Here is a 9,493-nt window from a genome sequence, read left to right as displayed (position 1 = left end):
AGTGTAGATTTGGCGCTGTCACTGTGATTTGGTTAGTTACATTCAACTGGTAGTGATGACGATGATGGTGATGGTAACTACAGGTAGAACACTGCGTGAGAGGACCGGTTGGCTTGCCCACATCGCTACATCGCTACATCGACCTTTGAGACTATGCCTTTCTAACTACTTGATTATTCGTCTACTCACTTAGTTAATTTATTCATTTGTTTAGTCGTTCGACTGCTTACTTATTAAACTGATTTTGTTTAAGTTGACATATGCTATAAGTGCATTGTTTCCTGGAGATTCGCCCGTCAACTGTTGTGAAAAAGTATATTGGCAAACCACAACAACTCACTGAAACATTTCGCCTTGTGACCTTGCTTTACAGAGCATCTCTGACTGTCGCCTTTGGACAGTGCTCCTTCCGTATCTTATCGGTGATGCGCTTTCGGTGTGTGGTCGGTTATGGTAAATATCCCCAGTAATTACGAATTCGATGCCTGAAGCCGTGTTTACTCATTCGTTCAGATGGGTTCCTCACTTAAATTTTGTCTCGCACTTTATCTCAGGTGCGGTGAACATAGCGTGATAACATGGATATTAACGTTTAAATTATAGTGCCAGAATGACAGGTTCGTGGGGGGAAAGTTTGATGAGAAGACTAGGATGAAGGATGAATGCTTCTTACTTATATCTGTTTTCTGACTTGTTCATGTCGGGGACTTCATACGTTCGCATCACACTGTTGTAATCTTCTTCAAGTAAGACGTCCGCAAAGACTGTCTGAGGTACGAACTGTTAGGCGACCTGTGAGTTGGAAATTTCACCACATCCAGATAACTACGATAACTGTCATGAGGTAACATGCTACTTACAAGGTTGCTGAAAACTGTCCGGTAATCCACAGCCAGTTTCACCCTTCTTAGACAAATCAGATAGCCGCAGTGGTGGTGGAAATTAAGACAAGAACGTCAGTGCGAATGCATGCAGTCGAGGAAACGCAGTCATCTGTGAGTTAGAGTGTTGTCAACAGAAGACCCAACTAATCCCCAGCTAAATCTTCCACACATGAGATCCCTCTTCTTCAGGGAAGAAGAGGAACTCTTTGAAAAGTTTGCAACCATCTGACACTAGCATGTTATGTCAAGCAAGTACATTTTGATATCTCGAAAACTCTACCAGCCCTTTTATTTAGTCGGATAATATCACAAACAACAGATCCAGCTGGGCTTCAGTTGAGTATTCCTTCAAAATCAACTGCCTGCATTTCGGCAGTCGCCTGATGTTCACTCGGGGACTGTGCCCACCTGACAACCCTAAGAAGGACGAACACATAGTGGGCTAATGAAAAGTTTCGACCAAATTGTGAGAAGTTTTCGAGAAACACACTCATTTGCAAATCAATTTGGTTTTCACGGGAGACTCAATTGAATCTCTCGTTTGTGATGTCCTCCAGCTGAATGTGCTGCACACAGGCCACCTCATGATTCAGTTGGCACGATATTCGAGATATCGCAGTATATTTTCATAAAGGAAACTACTCACAAGGTTGCTGAAAACTCTTCGACGGCCCACAACCGGTTTCGCCCTTCTTGGGGCTCATCAGGTAGGCGTAGTCCCCGAGTTTCCGTCAACCTTATGATCTACTGGAACCCAAATTGCACTGTTTTCGAGAAATACACTCATTTGCAAATCAGTTTGGTTCTCACGAGAGACTCAACTGAATTCCTCGTTTATGATATTCTACAGTCTCTCGTGAAAACCAAATCGATTTGCAAATGACTGTATTTCTCGAAAACAGTGCAATTTGGTCTCAAGTGGAACATAAGGTTTACGGAAACTCGAGGACTGTGCCTACCTGATGAGCCCCAAAAAGGACGAAACCGACCGTGGGCTGTCGAAGAGTTTTCAACGACCTTGTGAGTAGTTTCCTTCGAGAAAATGAACGAAACTAACTGAAACATGAAGCGACTTTTGTGCGGAACAATCAGTTTAAGAATATCATAAACCAGAATTCGAGCTGAGATTCAGATAAGTTTCCCCTTTAAAACAAACTACTGTGTAAATGAGCGTATTTCACCAGTTCTCGCCACTTTCGCAAATTGTTGTTGATTGCGGCAGAGTTCCTAAAATTAGCATCTACATCACTCCAACTGTGAATGAATTATTCGGTGTCATAGATAACTACACACATGTTCATTTAGTTGCTTTGTTCTTTATTGATGTGGCCACTCAAAATCCGAATGTGCGGTCAGTGTGTGGGTTCGACAGAAAGATCTTTTTGCCCACTACTAAGAGGCTACTGACAACCCCGACTCTGTGTGTGTGTGTGTGTTGAAACGGGTGGGACCTGTTTGTTTAGCTTAGAGAACAGTGGTGTACAGATTACATCAATCAAACCAGCATGAGTACATCCTGAACACGATCACACCCCGGTTTGAGGGAACTAGCAGTGCGAGTGTGGTAGTGCAAACGGTCCCCTGTTTGCATAGGGATGTATTGCACAGTTTATCAACCAACTTTCTGAATACACGATGACGTTACGGTCATGGAGCTAGCATAGAATTGGTCATATGTCGTTGCTAACCTGCATGTCAACTGCCGGAATCACAAAAAGTGAAGTCTGGTAAAATCCATACCTGTCAGCTTGAGTCACCATGAAAAATCATCTCCTGCCGGAAAAGTTTTGGGATTTCAAAGGTCACCGGGATCAAGTCAGTTCGAATCTACCGAGCACGGTGTTTCCACGCCTCACGAATTATTCAGCTACCTAAGACAAACAAGTTCCTGGAACATTTGAACCCAATTCTGTCGAAAACCGTTAGTAGCCTAACAAACGGGCAAGCCGAGACAACTGGCAACTTTGATATGTGGTTACTAATTTAAAAAAAAGCCGAAAGGACAGTCTGACAAACATTTCAAAATATAAGTGTTTTATGGGGAGTATACTATGAGTTAGATCCCCAGCTTTCGCACACAGTTTCCAGATGTCGGCATTGTATGATGTCTACCAACTGACACGATCGAATAAGAGTTCTAACAGTCTGCCCTCCAGCGGGGAAAGTCACAAATGCTTAAGTCCCACAATTCAACGAGACGATAAGTCGGAGATTCTCCATTTCTCTCGTGTTACGACTCTACTATTCTCGATGGATGTCTCGACAAAATTTTGTCATGGGATGTCAAAGAATTTCCAGCAACTTTGTAAGTAGTGTATCACATCTATACATGTATCTCGATATCTCGAATATCGTAACAGCTGAAACATGAGGCGGCCTGGTACAGCACATTCGGTCTCCTGGAAAGATCAAAAACGAGAGATTCAGCTGGGTTCCAATTGAGTCTTTCGAAGAAACGAATTTGTTTGCAAATGAGTGTATTTTGCTATTTTCGTGCAATTTGGTCTCAAGTAGAACGTAAGGTTGACGGAAACTCGGGGCCTGCACTTACTTGATGATCCCCAAGAAGGGCGGAACCGGTCGTAGTCTGTCGAAGAATTTTCAGCAACCTATACATGAGAAGGTATAGTTCCCACATTGCCGGAAAAAACAGCTGCTTGTTGTGCCCATTAGACTGGATAAAATCTGAACAAAACGGTAGAGATCACTGAATAACTTAACTGATAATCGGAGCTGACGAATCGAACCAAGTTTGACGGAAATATAGATGCCGATGGAGGTGGGTCAATGATTTTGCTTGCTCAGATTTGCTCAGATTGTCCGAAAATGAGGACAGCTAGTCGGGGCAGACAGCATAAAGTGGTTTCATTGTCACGTGGTCGGCATAATCGCATCGGCCACCAACCGGATCGATGAAAGTCCATCAATCAGTGATGCAGCTGGCCACCAAAAGAATGACTCATAAAGTGAGTGGTTTGCCATGTCCTGTAGACTGCCACCCTTTTTAAACTCCTTACACTTGAAATCCTAGTTTCACGTGAAACTGGGAAGATTTTTAGGCAGCTAAATTTTCGGGGCACAGTTTCCAAATCATCGACTTGCTGGCAGAGATGTCGACTAGCCAATTATTCTTTGATCCGGAATGTTCCTTTGGACTGCAAGCTTGAATTTCAGTTTAAGTAAATTTAAAGACCCGAAATGTGATTTAAAAAACGCCTTCGTGATTGAGACCTACATGACATGGAATTCGCCTGTCATAACGATTACAGATAAGTACATTAAGTACAATCACCAGCACTCACGCACATTGAATCCGCGTGAAAGCGATCGTGTGAAGAAATCATGATCTGAGCAGTGATGAGACCAGAATGGAAAAGCTAATCTGAGCTAACTTGGACGGGTTAAATGTTCGACCGTCAAACGATCATCGTGGAAGGAGGAAACAATGTCCGGTTTGGATATCATCGGTAATTTGGTTACAATCACCCCGGTTCCAAGTTCCTCCGTGTCAATCATAAACTCTTATCCCTTTTGACTAGGATAATGCATACTTTCAACCAGTCCCTGTGCTAAAAATCCACTTTGGTGTCCAACTCCTGTGACTTGTGATTGTGACCACGGCAACCCTAAGGTGAATGAACACATGAGTTGCCCACCCAACACATTTGCCTCATAGATCTGATTTCCTACGCCCATTTGATCCTGTCCTCTGCCTCTCCTCTTTATTTCCGTCACCTAACAACCCAATGCTAGAGCCGCACATTCATTCAGGATCCCACAGTAACAACCGATGGTTAGGAGGAATTGGTGATTAACTTTCGCAGTAAATTGGTGCGTAAACATTGCAGAGAAACATGATTACTTCTTCCTAAAGCAAATAAGGCGAGCACCCTCAGGGTGTGAAGTCCAAACAGTGAAGTGACGAAAGTAAACAGGAGTCATAGAACCAGTCAGTGAGTATCCACTCTTACAGTCATCGAAATACACAGCAACCGAGACCTAACCGACACGTCGCTGCAACAAGAACTCGACCTGAAAGAATTGGGTGCATTTTCATGAAGGAAATTACTCACAAGGTTGCTGAAAACTCCTCGACAGCAACCTTGTGAGTAGTTTCCTTTATGAAAATATACTGCGATATCTCGAATATCATCCCAACTGAAACATGAGGCGGCCTGTGTGCGGCACATTCAGTTGTAGAACATCATAAACGAGAGATCAAGTTGAGTCTGTCGTGAAAACCAAATTGGTTTGCAAATGAGTGTATTTTTCGAATTGGGTGCATTGTTTTCTTTCATCTCACGTCATCATCGTTGACAACGGACTGGTTTGTTAGTGCTCTCGTCCTCCTGCACTACGTTCATTCATCACAGTCATCCATCAAAGTCCTTCTGTGGGTCTTGAATCACAGCAGTAATAAAGAAGGTCGTGAAATTGAAACGAACTTGCCACAATTAAAAATTATTAGATTTGGAAATGTGTAATATAGACGGGAATCAACTGAAATATTTTCTGTAAGCCTGAACACGCTCATTTGTTCAGATGTGGTACTTCAGGTGAGTCCAGCTTGCGCTAGTGCAATAGTGGTAGACATATTCGCTTCGTACGTCAGATGTGCGTAGTCCAAAACCCCACCTTCACTAAGCGCGGAACTCGAGCTCATTGCCGTCAGATATGCGTAGTCCAAAACCCCACCATGACCAAGGATGAGCTTCACCAAGAGCGGAACTCGAGCTCATTGTCTCCTTCCTTTGGTATGGACTCACCAGAACAATTATGCCAGGAGGGAGGATGATGGGAACGTGAATTCTGCATTACAGACAGGATCAGTGAAGATATCTAAAAATTTGTACAGACTGCCCGTAGTGGGTTTTAGCCCAGTTGTCACCCTGCTCATCACCCTATCTCAGTGACTTCAGGCCAAACTCTGCAATGGTTGGCCATTGGACACTCTAGCTTAGCTATCAGTCTCTTTCAGTTGTAAACCTTCAGACTTTTGATAACGCTTTTCAGCACCTTCCAACAATTGTTTGATTCGCCATAGCTAGTATCCTAGTTAAAATCATTCGCCAACAGGGATTATCTCAAGAAACCAACTGAAACCGGTATTTTCTAAAAGGTTGTCCTACCTAAACGAGCCTCAACTAACCAGCTAACACTTAAGGGGCGAGATGGCTCAGTCGTTACAGCGCAAATCTATTGACCGGAAGGTCCGTGGTTCGAACCCGACCTCTGCCACTCGACTTCCCCTTTCTAGGCATGGGCAACCTGGCAGTATCCCAGCCCTCGTGCTGCCGTCGGGTAGCATGACAGCTAGGCACTGGAAGGGTGTTACAGCTGAACGAACTAACACTTAAAGATAAGTTCCTTCTGAGGATGAAGGAAATGAACCGCATTCTGAAGTGTTGTCACCACGGTTGTTGTGGTGATTTGTCTTGTTTTACTACATGAGTGGAATGAAGGAATAGCGTATCGCCTCTACTCGGCAGAAGGTGTGTTCGTATACAGGTTGTATTCAAAGCACTTTGAGTCATTTCACTAATTTTAGTATGGCCGCGCAATGAAGACTATGCAGTACATTCAGTTGTAGAATATCATAAACGAGAGATTCAGTTGAGTCTCTCATGAAAACCATGTTGATTTGCAACTGAGTGTACTTCTCATCGACTTTACTTGTTAGGGTGACGTCCTTTAGATAATCGCGGATGAACAAGATGCTCACAGGACACGCACAAAGGAGATATTCAGCTGGAACTCGATTGAATCTCTCGTTTATGATGTCCTCCACCGCAAACAGGCAACCTCATGATTCAGTTGGCACGATATTCTAGATATCGCAGTATTTCTTCATAAAGGAAACTAACTGATGAGCCGCAAGAAGGGCGAAACCGGTCGTGGGCTGTCTAAGGGTTTTAAGTAACCTTATGAGTAGTTTTGTTCAAGAAAATATACTTCACTATCTAAAATATCATACCAACTGACAAATGGGACTGCCTGTTTGCAGCACACTCGGGTGAAGTAATGTCATACAAACTATAAATTCAGCCGGGACTCAGCTGACTCTCCCATCGGAACGAAATTGCTTTGCAGATGAGTGCATTTCTCGAAGCCTGTGTATAGTTTTGTGTGCGAAATTCTATTTTTGTGTAATTTGAGTGTGACGATAGGTTGTTGGTCGTAACTTTCATTGCCATGATGCGAACTCTGTGGCGTTACACACAGCTTGGTAGTGCTCCCACTAAGGACCTTCCCTGAAAGTAGTTTGGTTACTTCGTCCCTCGTAAACTGTCCCATAGTTAGTCATTCTTTTTCGGTAATACTATACTCCTAAACCAAAAAAATGCTTCATACTGAAAATGCTACAAGGGCTTACCGAATTCGGTATACTGACCTGGGTACCTAGTCCCAGTGTAGATAAAATTCACGGTGATTATTACCTTGTTTGAACCCAGTGTTTTTTGCGTCTACCTCATGCATTCGATATTCACCGATTAACACTCATGAACTTTTGACCCTTAACATGTCGAACCTAGTTTGACAAACTTTTCACACGCAATTTATGACCACTTGCGTTACCACGTGCTGTACACGCACACTTGTCGCCAACTCAGATCGATTCGCCGTTCTCTCCGAACTTTCTTTGGACTTGTGCCGATTCGTGCAACAATTTGAGGTTTTTATCCCTTTCATATACATATTTTTGCATCTGTGGTACCGCATTTTGTTGATAAATATCAAAACTCCCTTACTGTTTGGTTGTGATTTCGCGCGTCATTCAGTTGCGCATCCGTCACGTATTCTACACATGTATTTCTTCCTTGAAAGTGGGAAAGGTACTATTTCATTTTCAGTAGAGGTTTCGTCCCGTAATTGAAGGCAGTTTATGTTAAAAAGCTGAGAACCGTACAGCTGTCCCATCGTTAGTTGGAATCATCAGAAGTGCACATCTCACAGAACTTTGGGATTTTCGAACCAGAAACCTTTCCGACCAGTGCTTGAACACTTGACATTTAGCTACGATCAGCTGATCAGCAGTTGGCTTAGATCTCACTTAGACACCACATGACACCACTCGCCTTCGATCGAAGGGACCACGTCACGTGGTCACGTACTGACCTGCTCCTTGAGTGATGACTTGTCAGATGGAAGTTTCGCTCTTCTAATGAAATTATTCATCCTCTGTGCTACTTATAGATTGGCGGTTGTGTAGGGAGTTGGGTAATTCTCACTGGAGATTTCATCCTGTCAAAGACGCCAAACTATGCTTGAAAGCCAAGAAACATTGCACGCCTATTTCATCCTTATTGGGAATCACAAGCAGTGCTCATCTCACGAAACTTAGACAGTTCCGAACCCGAACTTGTTAGTTATCCAACAAAAACTACGGAAAGTTCCCTGTATTCAAGCGTAAAAAGAAATACCATTGTGACTGCTTAAATTACCCATTAGGTAATAATTCAAACAGATAATAAACCGAACTTCCTCGAATGACGTTGTTCGTTCTTACGCAATTCGAGAGCGACTGCAGGACTCTACTCCGGTATTGTAATAAAGCTTGATCACAACGAAGCAGACCGGCGTTTTGAGTGACATATGGCCACGTTCCGAATCTCCTACATGATATTGATCATCGTCAAGGTCCACTGAAAGAAACAGTCCGCCACCAACTACACCTCGGAACTCTGTCGTTGTAACCCCCGTCCCAGCACGTCCGTTCTTCCTGCAGTATTTCATGGAGCACGCGCGGAGGGGGGGGGGCGAAAACAGGCACCATTTCCAACACCTCAGGGACGCAATCATCCATCATCAGTGTTGTCATTCACGCGGTTGCTACTACCCGCGCTGCTACCACATTAGCATCCCGCCACGCAGCTGGTTGCTGTTTGAACAATTATGCCTCGACTACCGGTCTTTTGTGCCGCGGATTGTCAGCTGAGTTGATTGTGATTCCGATGCGTGTGTATGTGCTGCTTTATGGCTACACAAACACGTGTGGCTTGTCTATGATTGGACAACATGAATGGTGTTCTTCCACGGCGGCCACCATCCCGTCAGAAAACATTATTTGTGGGTGGGGCAAGCTGTGTAGTGACATTTGTTGTCTAGTCACCACAAACATGAAGGGTAGCTATTGTGGCCCTGATTTCGGTAGCAGTGGCGGCGGCGATGCATGTCTCTGCCTGGTTGGCACACCAACACGACTTTCGAGAACTGTCTGCTCCGACTTCGGGGCGCTGGCAACCAAAGTTCGCTGTGACCATGTTTTCACACATTCCGAATACGTGGTCACCAGCACGCAGAAAATTCCAAGGTCATGGTGAAATGAATGGATGTTGGTCTGTTTGGAAAGCAAGCAACTATTTGCTCTATGTCCAGACTTTCGTAACAGCTCGGATTGTGGATCTCATGAAACCATACCAACCTGCTTTGGGGGAGTGCATATGTTCCGAAGTGAAAATGTCTGCGCGGTGACGGAGAGAAGGAAATAAATTACAAAAAATTATCATCAATGGGTTATGTCCCTATTCATGGGTTCATTGACGGACAACGTCAGTTATCATCATCGACAGCATGACATCGGTGTTCAACACCGATGCTTCACTGCCGTA

The sequence above is a fragment of the Opisthorchis viverrini genome (genome assembly GCF_000715545.1).
Source record: "Opisthorchis viverrini unplaced genomic scaffold opera_v5_168, whole genome shotgun sequence".
Taxonomy (NCBI): Eukaryota; Metazoa; Platyhelminthes; class Trematoda; order Opisthorchiida; family Opisthorchiidae; genus Opisthorchis; species Opisthorchis viverrini.
The sequence above is the reverse complement of the archived record's forward strand: the minus strand, read 5'-3'. Positions refer to the sequence as shown.